The sequence below is a fragment of the Peromyscus maniculatus genome, chromosome 1, assembly GCF_049852395.1.
Source record: "Peromyscus maniculatus bairdii isolate BWxNUB_F1_BW_parent chromosome 1, HU_Pman_BW_mat_3.1, whole genome shotgun sequence".
In the NCBI taxonomy this organism is placed as follows: Eukaryota; Metazoa; Chordata; class Mammalia; order Rodentia; family Cricetidae; genus Peromyscus; species Peromyscus maniculatus.
In genome coordinates, this window is record NC_134852.1 from 33,233,039 (window position 1) to 33,246,022 (window position 12,984).

The following is a 12,984-nucleotide window of genomic DNA, read 5'->3' on the forward strand; positions in this document are numbered from 1 at the left end:
TGGACCCCCCTGCAGCCATGATAGGCTAGATTCATTCTTAAGATGCCTCTGTGTCTTCATTCCACGGACCCATGTGAACCCACACACTCTTGTAGTGACCACACAGCTACAACTTGCTGTAAATTGCCTTTATTATGTTTAGGTATGTTCCCTGTATTCCTGGTTTCTCCAAGACCTTTATCATGAAGGGGTGTTGGATTTTGTCAGAGGTTTTTTCAGCATCTAATGAAATGATCATGTGTTTTTTTTCTTTCAATTTGTTTATATGGTTTATTACATTGACTGACTTTCGTTTGTTGAACCAACCTTGCATCTCTGGGATAAAGCCTACTTGATCATGGTGGATAATTGTTTTGATAATTGTGTTCTTGGAGTCTGTTTGCCAATATTTTATTGAGTATTTTTGCAACAATGTTCACGTGGGAGATTGGTCTGTAATTTTCTTTCTTTGTTGCATCTTTGTTTGGTTTAGGAATCAGAGTAATTGTAGCCACATAGAAGGAGTTTAGTAATGTTCCTTCTGTTTCTATTGTGTGGAACAATTTAAAGAGTATTGATATTAACTCTTCTTTGAAGATCTGGTAGAATTCTGCACTGAAACCATCTGGCCCTGGGCTTTCTTTGGTTGGGAGACTTTTAATGTCCATTTCTATTTCCTTAGGGGTTTTTGGTCTATTAAATAGTTTATCTGGTCTTGATTTAACTTAGGTATGTGGTACGTATGTCTTTTTTTTTTTTTTAGGTTTTCCAATTTTGTGGAGTACAGGTTTTTGAAGTATGACCTGATGATTCTCTGGACTTCCTCATTGCCTGTTATATTTCCTTTTTCATTTCTGATTTTGCTAATTTGGATGCTCTCTCTCTGCCTTTTGGTTAGTTTGGATAAGGGCTTGTCTATCTTGTTGATTTTCTCAAAGAACCAACTCTTTGTTTCATTGATTCTTTGTATTGTTCTCTTTGTTTCTATTTTATTGATTTCAGTTCTCAATTTGATTATTTCCTGGCACCTATTCCTCCTGGGTGACTTTGCTTCTTCTTGTTCTAGAGCTTTCAGGTGTGCTGTTAAATCACTAGTGTGAGATTTCTCCAACTTCTTTATGTGGGCATTTAGTGCTATGAATTTCCCTCTTAGCACTGCTTTCATAGTGTCCCATAAGTTTGGGTATGTAGTATATTCATTTTCATTGATCTCTAGGAAGTCTTTAATTTCTTTCTTTATTTTTTTCTTAACCCATTGGTGATTCAGTTGATCATTATTCAGTTCCCATGAGATTGTAGGCTTTCTGTAAATTTTGTTGTTGTAGCAATCTAACTTTAAACCATGGTGGTCTGATAGAATACAGGAGGTTATTCCAATTGTTTTTTATCTGTTGAGATTTGCTTTGTGACCGAGTATGTGGTCTATTTTAGAGAATGTTCCATGGGGTGCTGAGAAGAAGGTATATTTTTTTTGTTAGGGTGGAATGTTCTGTAGATATTAAGTCCTTTTGAGTCATAACATCAGTTAAGCCCCTTATTTCTCTGTTAAGTTTTGATTTGGCAAATCTGTCCAGTAGTGAGAGTGGGGTGTTGAAGTCTCCCACTATTTATGTGTGGGGTTTTATGTGTGATTAAGCTTCAGTAGTGTTTCTTTTACATATGTGGGTGCTCTTGTGTTTGGGGCATAAATGTTCAGAATTGAAACTCCATCTTGGTGGATCTTTCCTGTGATGAGTATATAATGTACTTCTTGATCTCTTTTGATTGATTTTAGTTTGAAGTCTATGTTGTTGGATATTAGGATAGCTACACAAGCTTGCTTCTTAAGATCATTTGGTTGGAAAGACTTTTCCCAGGCTTTTATTCTTAGGCAGTGTCTATCTTTGAAATTGAGGTGTGTTTCTTGTATGCAGCAGTAAGATGGGTCCTGTTTTTGTATTCATTCTGTTAGCCTGTGTCTTTTTATAGGTGAATTAATCCATTGATATTAAGGGATATTAATGACCAGTGATTGTTCATTCTTGTTATCTTTTGGTGGTAATGTGTGTGTGTTTCTCTTCTTTGGGATTTACTGCTGTGGTATTATCTGTTGCCCGTGTTTTCTTGGGTGTATCTGACTTCCTTAAGTTGGAATTTTCCTTCAGGTGCTTTCTGTAGGGCTGGATTTGTGGATAGGTATTGTTTAAATCTGGTTTTGTCTTGGAATGTCTTGTTCACTCTGTCTATGGTGATTGAAAGTTTTGCTGGGTATATTAGTCTAAGCTGGCATCTTTGGTCTCTTAGTGTCTGTATTACATCTGTCTAGGTCCTTGTGGCTTTCAAAGTCTCCATTGAGAAGTCAGGTGTTATTCTGATGGTTTGCCTTTATAAGTCACTTGACATTTTTCCTTTGCTGCTCTTAATATTCTTTCTTTATTCTGTAGGTTTAGTTGTTTAATTATTATGTGGCGAGGGGACTTTTTTTTGGGGGGGGGTCTAGTCTGTTTGGTGTTTTATAGGTTTCTTGTATCTTCATAGTTATTTCCTTCTTTAAGTTGGGAAAGTTTTCTTCTGTGATCTTGTTGAGTATATTTGCTGTGCCTTTAGGTTGGTATTCTTCTCCTTCTTCTATCCCTATTATTCTTAGGTTTGCTTTTTCATGGTGTCCCAGATTTCCTGGAAGTTTTGTGTTATGACATTTTTGGCTTTGGTATTTTTTTTTGACTGATGAATCTATTTCCTCTATTGTATCCTCTACACCAAAGATTCTCTCTTCTCTCTCTTGTATTCTGTTTGTTATGCTTGCATCTGTGTGTCCTGTTCGTTTACTCAGCTTTTCTATTTCCAGCATTCCCTCTGTTTGTGTGTTCTTCATTGTTTCTATTTCCTTTTCAGGTCTTGAAGTCGTTCCTTCCCATGTTTAATTGCTTTTTCATGGCTTTCTTTAAGGGATTTATTGATTTTTTCCAATTTTAATTTGCCTTTTACTCTATTTCTTTATTGATTTCTTCCATTTTTTTTGTCTTTCCCTCAATTTCATTTTTCATTTTTTCTTGAAAGGCCTCTAGCATCTTCATGATGCTCTTCTTAAGGTCACTTTTTTTCTGCTTCTTCTACATTGTAATGTTCAGGTGCTTGCTGTTGGAGGAGGGCTAGGTTCTGGTGATGCCGCATTGCTCTTCATGTTGTTGTATATACTTTTCCCTTGACGTCTGCCCATCTTCTCCTCTAATAGGTATAAGAGGTGCCTGTGTCTGAGTGAGTTGCTATTGGCCCACTCTGTGCTTGTTGTGTCTGTGTCTCAGAGGGCCCCTCTAGGAGCAGGCAGATTCTGTGTCTCAGGGAGCTGCTCTTGGGTGAACCCAAGCTTGTTGATTCTGTGACTCACGGAGGCACTCTTGGTCTTATCAGGGCTTTTGGTCCAGTCAGAGCTGAAAGATTCTGTGTTTCAGGAAACCTCTCTTGGTCCAATGAGAGGTGGCAGATTCTATGTCTCAGAAAACCACTCGGTCTATTGAGGGCCGGCAGATTCCCTGTCTCAGGAGGTTACTCTTGGTCCAATGAGAGCTGGCGATTTGTTTTCCATGCTCAGAAAGTTACTCCTGGTCCAATGAGAGCTGGCAGTTTAGTTTCCTTGACTCAGGAAGTTGCTGGGGTCTCAGGTGGATGGGTATGGGGGTGGGACATGTAGATTGCAGGGTCCGGTGAGGGTTTTGGTGAGGGGGGAGCTTTCCCGCAGGAGTTTACCTGCTGGCTGGCAACTGGGACAGAGTTGGGTGGGGTTCCCGAGGTTTGGTTTTGTCCCAGGGATGGGTGCTAGGGGCAGGACTCTGTGGGTATGATCAGAGTCACTCACCTCTTGGTCCATTGAGAACTGGTGGTTTGGTTTCCTTGGCTCAGGAAGTTGCTGGGGTCTTATGCGGATGGGTATGGGGGTCCTGTGGGGGGGCTTTGCTGAGGGGGGCCTTCCTGTAGGAACTGGGACAGAGTTTGGTGGGTTCCTGGGAACTGGTTGTATCCCAGGGATGGGTCCTAGGGGCCCCAAACTTAGTCCTTTGCTAGAGCAGCAGGTATTCCTAATTCTGGAGCCATCTCACCACTTCCTCGTCTTCTGTTTCTTGAGATGGGATTTTGCTTTGTTTAGGATGGCTTAGACCTTCAGGGCTCAAGTGCTCAGGCATGTGCCACAGCACTCCAGGATTCATACATTTTGTTTTACACAGTTATCTCTTTATTTTTTTGGTTTTTTTGAGACAGAGTTTCTCTGTGTTGTTTTGGTGCCTGTCCTGGATCTTGCTGTATAGACCAGGAGGGCCTCGAACTCACAGACATCTGCCTGGCTCTGCCGCTTGAGTGCTGGTATTAAAGGTGTGCACCACCACTGCCTGACCATAGTTATTTCTCTAATAATAGATGAGTATTTTATACTATGGAAACATGATGGGCTGTTCAGTTTCTCTGCTGATGGATTTTATAAATTATTGGTTTGTCATGAATTATGTTGCTATGTAATTCATGTACAACTCTTTGTGTGTATGTTTATGAGTTTTTTAGATAAATATCTAGTGATGAAGTGAGATGCCTGTGTTGTAGCAGTGCTTATTTGACTTATGAGAAATTATCAAACTTTCCTCTAGAGTGGTTGTACCAGGTACATATTCATAGCACCATAAGTGTTCTAGTCATTCCCATGCTCACAACACTTGGTATCATCAGTCTTTTCAAACATAGCTGTTTGTCAACAATTTCTTCCTGAGGACCTTTCTGTTTGCACCTTGTAGAAACAGCTCACTCACGTTATGCCCATTGCATTGCGTGCTCTTTCAGCCTCTAATCGTCTCCATCTTCTCTCTGCTTCAGGTCACTGTTTCCTGACCTGCAGGATGTGAGAATCACTTGGGAGTTTTCCAAAATACCCAAGCCCAAGTCTCATGAACATACTGCCTCTTCTTCCCCAGGAATGGAGTATAGGTTTATGCAAGTTGAAATATTCCCACAATGATGTATAACTCTAGCTAAAAGCCATGGCCCAGCTTCTCCCTACTCCAGCAGGTGGCCTCTATCTTGTCCACTGTCACAGTTTCTCTTCCTATTGCTGTGCTAACACAGAAAAGCAACTTAAGGGTTTATTCAGGCTCACAGTTCAGGGGTCCAGACCCTTACGGTGGGAGTTAAGGTGGGCAGGAGCTTGAAGCGCTGGGTCAAGCCACATCCACATCAGGAAGCAGAGAGTGATGAATGCACTGTGTTCCTCAGCTCTGTCTCTCCACCTACACACTGCACAGGGAATGGGCTCCTCACAAGTAGTTGATCTTCCCACATCAATTCCTGTAGCCAAGACAATCCCTCACAGACATTCTCAGAGGTAGCCTTCTCAGATGATCTCGCAGGTGTGCCTGGAGGCCGTCTCCTAGGTGACTCTAGATTCTCTCAGGTGACAGTTAACACTGACCACCACAGCTACCCAAAATAGCATTGGGGAGGTTTAAAGTTATCAGTGTTTGCATTCCCTTGCAGACCAACTCAATTACAAGTTGTGAATGGGACCCGAGCATATCTAACAGATTTCTCAATGGTTCCATCATGTAGCCATATGTTCTGTTCTCCATTGGATTTCTCTGTAAACTCCTTCTTCAGTGCAGGGGATCAAACACAGAGCCTCACCCTCCTGGGCAAGTACTGTCACTAAGCTGTCCCCTCAGCCCTTATTTTTCTGTCTTCTTGAGGTATTTGTCCCTTTCAAATTTGGTGTTATTCATTTTTTTTCCTGTATCTTCTGTCTTAGGGATTTATGTTGCCTAGAGGAAGGGCCCCATCTGAGAAGATATAAAATTTCTGTACCTTTTATAAATATATAAATTGGTCACCAGGAAAACATTGTCTACCATGCACAGTTGTGTTCTTTCTGAATTTAATGTCTTCACTTGAATGCTCTAGTGTTTGATCTATGTGAAGCTGCTTATGGTGAAGGGTGACCACAGTGAAAGTAATGGAGAAATCCTGCTGCTTATTGTCTATTTTTAGGTATAGCTTGGGCCATAGGGTAGAGAGACAGGGATGTGTAGGGAGACACATCTAATAAGAATTGAGAGTGGTGCAGAAGTGAGAACATGCTTGACATACAACATATGCATGCATGAAAAATAAAAAAAAATACATTAATGGAGCCTTTGTGGTGCTCATGCCTTTAATCTCAGCCCTCAGGAGATAAGGGTAGACAGATCTTTGTGAGTTTAAGGCCAGTCTGGTCTACGTAGTAAATTCCAAGTCAGCCAGAGCTGATTACTCTGGGAGCTACATAGGGAGACTGTGTTTCAAAACCAACCAACCAAACACACACATAAAATAAATGTAAAACCAAGAAATCAGTATCCTGAGGGCGATGAGCCTGTTTACATGAGTATGTATTTGGAGGCATGTACCACATCTCTGTGCTCCTTTTTTGATTTCCAGAAGTCTGTCCATTCAAAGCCACCAGCCCTGCTTTTCTGGACACCTTCCTGGTAGATGTTAGAGATGTTGTCTTTGTGTCTACACTCTGCTTTGGCAATGGCCTGTGGATGCTACCAAAGAGCTTTTCTAGCTGCCTTGAGTGGGTTTTCTGGAAAAAGGCTCAGAGAGGGGCTCAGGTGTAAAGCCACAATGAACAGAGAGCCTGATGCCACAGCTGGACAAGCATGACAGTTATCAGGTGTGTAGATTTCCCAGTGAACTACTGGCTCCAGGTGTGATCTTCCTGTGTATGGTGGCTTTACATCGGGTTTTAAAGAGATGGGAATGGCCATTTCCTGCTTTTCCTTTGTTTGACTCTGATAGGGCAGGTCTTGGAGTTGGGGGAGGAACAAACATGCTTTGAATAGGTCAATTTAAAACAAGCCATGGTTAGGAAAGTGAAGGGGTAGACAGTTTGATGTCTCTGTCTTAGCTAAATTTCAATTCCAAGAAAGGTTGGGTTTCCTGTAGGCTCCAGAACACACTTTTCCTTCTATGGGCACTGAAAGAGTGACTGCAGCCTGGAAGTGTGTGTGTGTGTGTGTGTGTGTGTGTGTGTGTGTGTGTGTGTGTGTGTGTGTGTATGTGTGTGTGTTCCCTCATGTCTAGAGTATGGAGATCTCCTAGTGAAAGGAGAGAATCTGGGAATGCATCCTTGGTGTAGCCAGCAGGATAGACTGTGATCACTTCTTTTTTACTTCTGAATAAACTTCCTCTGTGGCTCTTGGAGATGGGGAGTCTGAAGTTGGTGGTTTGGGTTGCTGGGCATTGAAGTCCAGGACGGAATATGCCACTTCATCCACCTGAAAGTATGAGTGTTGATGAGTGACATCAGTTCCACAGGTCAGAGCCTCACCTTGCTGGTGATCTGGCACCACTGTGCTGTGGCCTCTGTGCACGGTGAGCTGTAGGAGAGGACTCCTGTCACTCACTGTCTGACAGCCTGATGTGTGATCACTGAGGAGACAGGTTGATACCATGGAACAGGGTGAGACAGCAATGGGAACAGAGCTGGAATCAACAGAGACATCTAAACATGGTCATGCTTCACTGCAGAAATTTTAAACATTTTAAATGTCATATGCAGCAGATCTCAAAGAGGTTAAAGGATCATAATATTTATATCCATGCTGTGTATAAAAACTTAATTCCCAGTTATCTGATAGAGACTCAAACATGAAATTATGTACAGGAAGTTAGATGAAGCCTTTTTCTAGAATTAGTACTGTGTATGACCATTAATATCATTACAAAAAGTTTAACACACACACACACACACACATATATATATATATATATATATATATATATATATATATATATATATATACATTTTACTAGTTTTGAGATAATAATTTTACCTTAAGAAAAGTTATAAAGAGTCAAAATAAAACCAAAGAATTATGGGATTAGTGGCAGTAGAATAGTCCCTTATTTTTTTTCTTTTGTCCCATATCAGGTGTCTCTACTGACATGAGACAGAGATTTTTTTTAAAATTTTATTTTAACAACCAAGCTTGGGTATAGAGAGCCACACTCCAACTCCAAGGCCAGCTTTAATTTTTAAGTGGACTGAGACTACAAAAAGACCATTTGCATTATATGTCTATAGAGAACAGCAGAAACAAACATTTGGAAAGATGTATACAATTTTATCCTGTTGGAAATGTGATATACTAATAGGCCAATGAACTCTCTTTTTTGGGACATTTTCTCTGGATGAATTGTCCTTTATCTTCAGATGTCTCATTTGTCTAGTGTTCTTCAGATTCCTTAGCTTCATTCTCCTGGAAAGACAAAAACAAAACCATTTCTCAACCCTAACTTTCGAGAGTTTCCCTTTTGGCAAGTCATATCTGATCAAATGAAAAGAAATAGTCTTGTAAGTTAGTTTAGATTGAATGGTCACACAGGTTGATTACCTATCACCTCTTCTAATTAAGAGATCTCTCTTGTTCAAATGTAATCTTTATCAATTTTGATGGTATCCATACCTTTTCTTCTCCTGTGGAAACAAAAACAAAACCTCTTCCCCAACATAACGCATATCCTGTTTTCCATTCTGAGGTCAATACATCCTTAAAGTATACAGGCTGATTTGATTCAGTAGTTTTTTCTATTATCCAATGTTTTTGTGCAGCTTTCATTCCTTTCTCATTAGCATTGAGAAAATTCAAAGTTAATAAAACATTGTGCAATCTATCTCTGGGTTCTTTATTTGTCAATTTCATCATTAGTAAAATGTATAGCAGGGTCCTGTGAAGTTCCCTTTCGGGGAGGGGGTGAGTGGTCACAGTCAATGACACAGACTCTGGGAGGATGTTGAAACAATAAGCTCAGTTTATTCAGTAAGAGGCAAGCTTTATATACCCTCTACACTGCCTCAGAGGAAGATCTGATGAATATACATCTGCTGATGTGACATGGCTGCTTCTCATTGGTCTAGGTAATCACAGATTATGTCTCAGATGCTGTTGCTTATGCCCTTAGGCAGACCCAGGTTGGCTCTCAGAAAGTATCTTATTACCAGGTTGGCTTTCTTTCATTACTGGTTTGGTCCGGCTGGCCCTCAGTCTTGTTGGGCTGAGTCATCCCATATATACATCCCTTTTTATGGGATATGCCCAGTGGGAGCATTTCCCTAACCTTGTTGACCCTACCTCAGGAGAGCTCAGCATGATGGATTGTGCCTATCTTAGGTTGACTAGCTCTTATCCATCATTGACTACCAGCCTTCAAAGAGTGTCAGTTCTGGAGAGCAGTCCAGGTGGTGGGCTTTAGGCAGTAGCCTTCTGTATCTCAGTGAACCATATGTGCATTACTTCTCTAGGAGGACTTTGTTTTGGGTGTCTGAGAGCCAATAAAACCTGCAGGGTCACCTTTGTGGCTGCCCTTTGTTGATGACCTATTGTAGAAGTATTTGAACAAGAGAAGGATTAGTCAAAAATTCAGTCTCCAGGGATATGGGTGGGACCCTAGTTATATTTATATGAATTGTGCCAATTAAAGCCTTTCTGATGATGCATTAACAACCTTTTAGGTGGTGTGGCAAATTGCTTGATATACAGGGTCACATGCCAGTAATGAGATGGCATTTGCTGTTGCCACAGTAGCAGAGAAAATCATGCATAACCCCTTTGAAGTTTCTTCTTTGGCCAGTCTTTCAGTTCATTGCCAGATGCATATCTCTGGAGGGTATCCATATTGGGGTGGTAGTATTCTGGGGAAAAATTCAAGCATACCTGCTACAAGCTGCAAAAATATATAAGTAGGATTTCAACTGATTATGACAAGCTAATACCTGGAAGAAGCCAAAGGCCTTCCAGAGGTCAAGCTGAGGCTCAAGGAGTCTTGGTGATATTGGCTTTTGATTATTAGCCATTTCCTACTATGAGTTTCTCATGTGCTATTGTGGCTTTCCCATCATTCTGTGGGCACAACTTCCCCTATACTAATGGAATATTTAGATAACCTTCTGCACTGACACGTATGCATAGCCAGAACTCCAGTTCAAGCCTCCCTGTAATTATTGTCATTGGCAGCATCTGGCTAGGTCCATCCCCAGATGGAGGAAAGTACCTTATTAGAGATACCTCTGTGCTCTCTAAGAATAGACTTAATCATCCAAGCTACCTGTCTGAGAAGCAGATGTGCTAATTAAGCTTAGTTTTCTCCCTTTCCAAAGTCTTATTTCTAGTTTTGGATCTACCCTTAACAATTAACTCAGAACTAAGGGTTCCAACTTACAGGTACATCTAGCTGTGATGGAAGTTGCCTAGCCAAGTTGCCTAGAGACTGAGCACACTTGCCAGAAACAGCAGAAGCAGAGATAGCTTGGAGAGATAAGGGTCAAAGGGATAAAAAGGCAGTTTTATTTTCAGAGAAGGACTGGATGGAGAAGAGAAGAGAGAATGGAAGAGTTTGATGGGTAAGAACTAGAGAGGAATGGATTGAGATGGGGAAGAACTAGATTGAAGGGCTAGAAGAGAATACTAGGGGAATGAGATGGAAGATGAGGAAGAGCCAGATGGGGAAGAATAAGATGAGAAAGAAGGAGATGGGAGAGGAGCTAAGATGGGAAAGAACTAGATGGATGAGAACCTAGATGGGGTGGAACTAAGATGAGAGAATTAAGATAGAACTTAGAGGGGACAGCAGACAAATGTAGAGAGAAATCAGGCAAGAAAGGAGCTAGGTATGAGAGCAGAATAGAAGCTGTGTAGACAGAATTTTATCCCAAAGGCATAAGTATACGGACAAAAGATTGCTCAGTGTTCTTAGATTCCTTTCCCAAAAAAAAATCCTCACCGTTCGTAGCTTCTCTTCTGAGCCCCTGGGAAGAATATTATTAAGGCCTGCCCATTAATAATATTTGAGACATACCCTTGTCCATGGGTTAATAGAGGAGCAGGAGGTGCCATTGAAGGGTGATGAGATCCCTCCAACTCACCGAGATCAATGGTGTCTCCCGAAGCAGATAAGCTCAATGTATTTAAGCAGGGCTTAATCCCTTGTCATCAAAACTGAGAAAATTAATATGAAAAAGAACTTCCACTGGGACCAGGTTGGGATTGCTCTTGGCTTCTGAGGAAATTATTTTTGTCAAGAGCTCTATAAGGGTTCTATTAGTTCTCTCTACAATGGCCTATCCCTGTGGATTATATGGAATTCTCATGGTAGGGGACATTTTTAATGAACTCACAGAATTATTAAAATGCTTTGACACATAAGCAGGCCATTGTCATCCTTAATGGCCCAAGGAACTCCCATGACTACAATTGCTGACTTTAGTGCCTTAACATTAGCAGCCTTCTCTCCAGGCAAGGTCAGGGCATACACATAGCCCAAGCAAGTATCTACTATTACATGTACATATCTTAAACTGCCTTTTAACATCAAGATAACTTTATGTAAATCTGAGTGTGCCTGATGTATTCACATTAATGGACCAGCCTGCCAGAGTGCCCCCAGAAATCTTCCAGGTGTCCACAGGATTATAGCTAACAAAGATGACTCAGGCTTATGGTGCTGCAGGCTGACAGTGGATAGTATAGTAAGAGCCTTTTCTAGAATATTTTTAGCCCTGGTAGTAAGCTTGACATTCTGTCAGAGGCATGTAGGATCCTCTCAAAGTGAGAACATTTCCCTCATTTCCTGTCTGTAATAGGTAAGAAGGGTTTAAGGCAATTTATTGTCCCACATAATTGTTATAATTCCAAAAGGGAGTGTTTGTCTTTTATATCTAATTTGAAGGACAAGGGGCAAACATCCTTAGCAATAACAAAGCCCAAGAATGAAAAGGGAGGTACTATTTGGATCTTATCTGGTGCCACAATTAACTTTAAGGAAGCCAATTCTTATATAGTTGATTTAACCATTTGTTGTAAGCCAAATCAGAGTGTGCCAATAGCAAATCATCCATATAATGTACTAGCACAATATCCTTTGCAACATATAATTGACTAATCAAGGAACTGTTTTTTTTCATTCCCTGTGGGAGAACTACCCATTGATGTTTTTGCTGGCTTGTGCACATTTGGCTCCAAGATTGTAAAGGCAAAGTGATTCCTATATTGTTGTGCTATGGCTCTCTGGAAAAAGCAGTCCTTGATGTCTAATATTGTGATATAATGGGAAGGAGGAATTACACAGGGGTGGGGGTGGCCTGGCTGATCTGAGTGTATTTTTTTCCATCTGGTCATTGACTGCATGAAAGTCTTGCAAAAGACGATGCTTTCCTGAGTTTTTTTTGAATAACCAACATTGGAGTTTTATGTCTGCTTGTGGATGGTTCTATATGTACACCACATAATTGTTCTTCTACCAGATGTTTTAATATTGATAATTTAGCCTCAATTTAGGCCACTGTTCAACCCATACATCTTGGTTAGAAAGCCAATTGATTGCAATCAGATTTGATTGTTTAGTAGCACTGAACTTTTGGGGGGCAGTGGCCCTTAGAATTGGGGGTGCTGCCTGTGGTCTTGGCCAGTAAGACCCATTTTTTTCATGGACAACAATGTCATTAAAGAAAGCCCTATCATCTGTTGTAAGGACAGCCTCTATAACCTCCAAGATATCCCTGCCTCATAAGTTAGAAGGACAGTAGTGATGATAGGGTGAATGGGTCCTTAATTGCCATCAAGGTCCTTCCAATGGACCAGGAGGGTTGTTACCTTGGGATCTTGTTGACTCCCAACTCTGCTAATTGGAAGCGGGGAGGAGTTTTAAATTTCCAATGTGGGAAGTAGAGTGCTCCTGCTTCAGTTAAAATGGTGGCATCCACACTCATATCCACCAACTCTTTAACAGGCTGCCCATTGAGGAAGATGGTCACCATAGGAGAGTGAGAAAGGATAGGCAGCATCCAAAATATCTTTGGGTTTGCAGAGCCTCCTCTTACTTTTGGGGCTGAGGAGTGCCCCACCTGTATTTTAAGGTAACCTTGGCCTCCTTGGGTTGGGAGTGGCAGTCCTTGGCCCAATGGAATCCCTTATTTTGGGCATCTAGCTTAACCTGGGGGTAGTCCCTCCT

General features: G+C 41.1%; 2 protein-coding genes across 3 annotated transcripts in view; both read right to left on the reverse strand.

Moving 5' to 3' along the window:
- The window catches only part of LOC102906027 (CEA cell adhesion molecule 1), a 249,585-nt gene that overhangs the window by 45,551 nt on the left and 191,050 nt on the right, over positions 1-12,984 (reverse strand). The gene's annotated exons all lie outside the window — the stretch shown is intronic.
- Positions 8,082-12,984, reverse strand: part of LOC143273860 (cell adhesion molecule CEACAM1-like) — a 71,322-nt gene continuing 66,419 nt past the window's right edge. The window contains exon 8 of the mRNA XM_076574211.1: positions 8,082-8,237. The gene's annotated coding sequence lies outside the window, so the exon portion shown is untranslated. The remainder of the gene's footprint in view (positions 8,238-12,984) is intronic.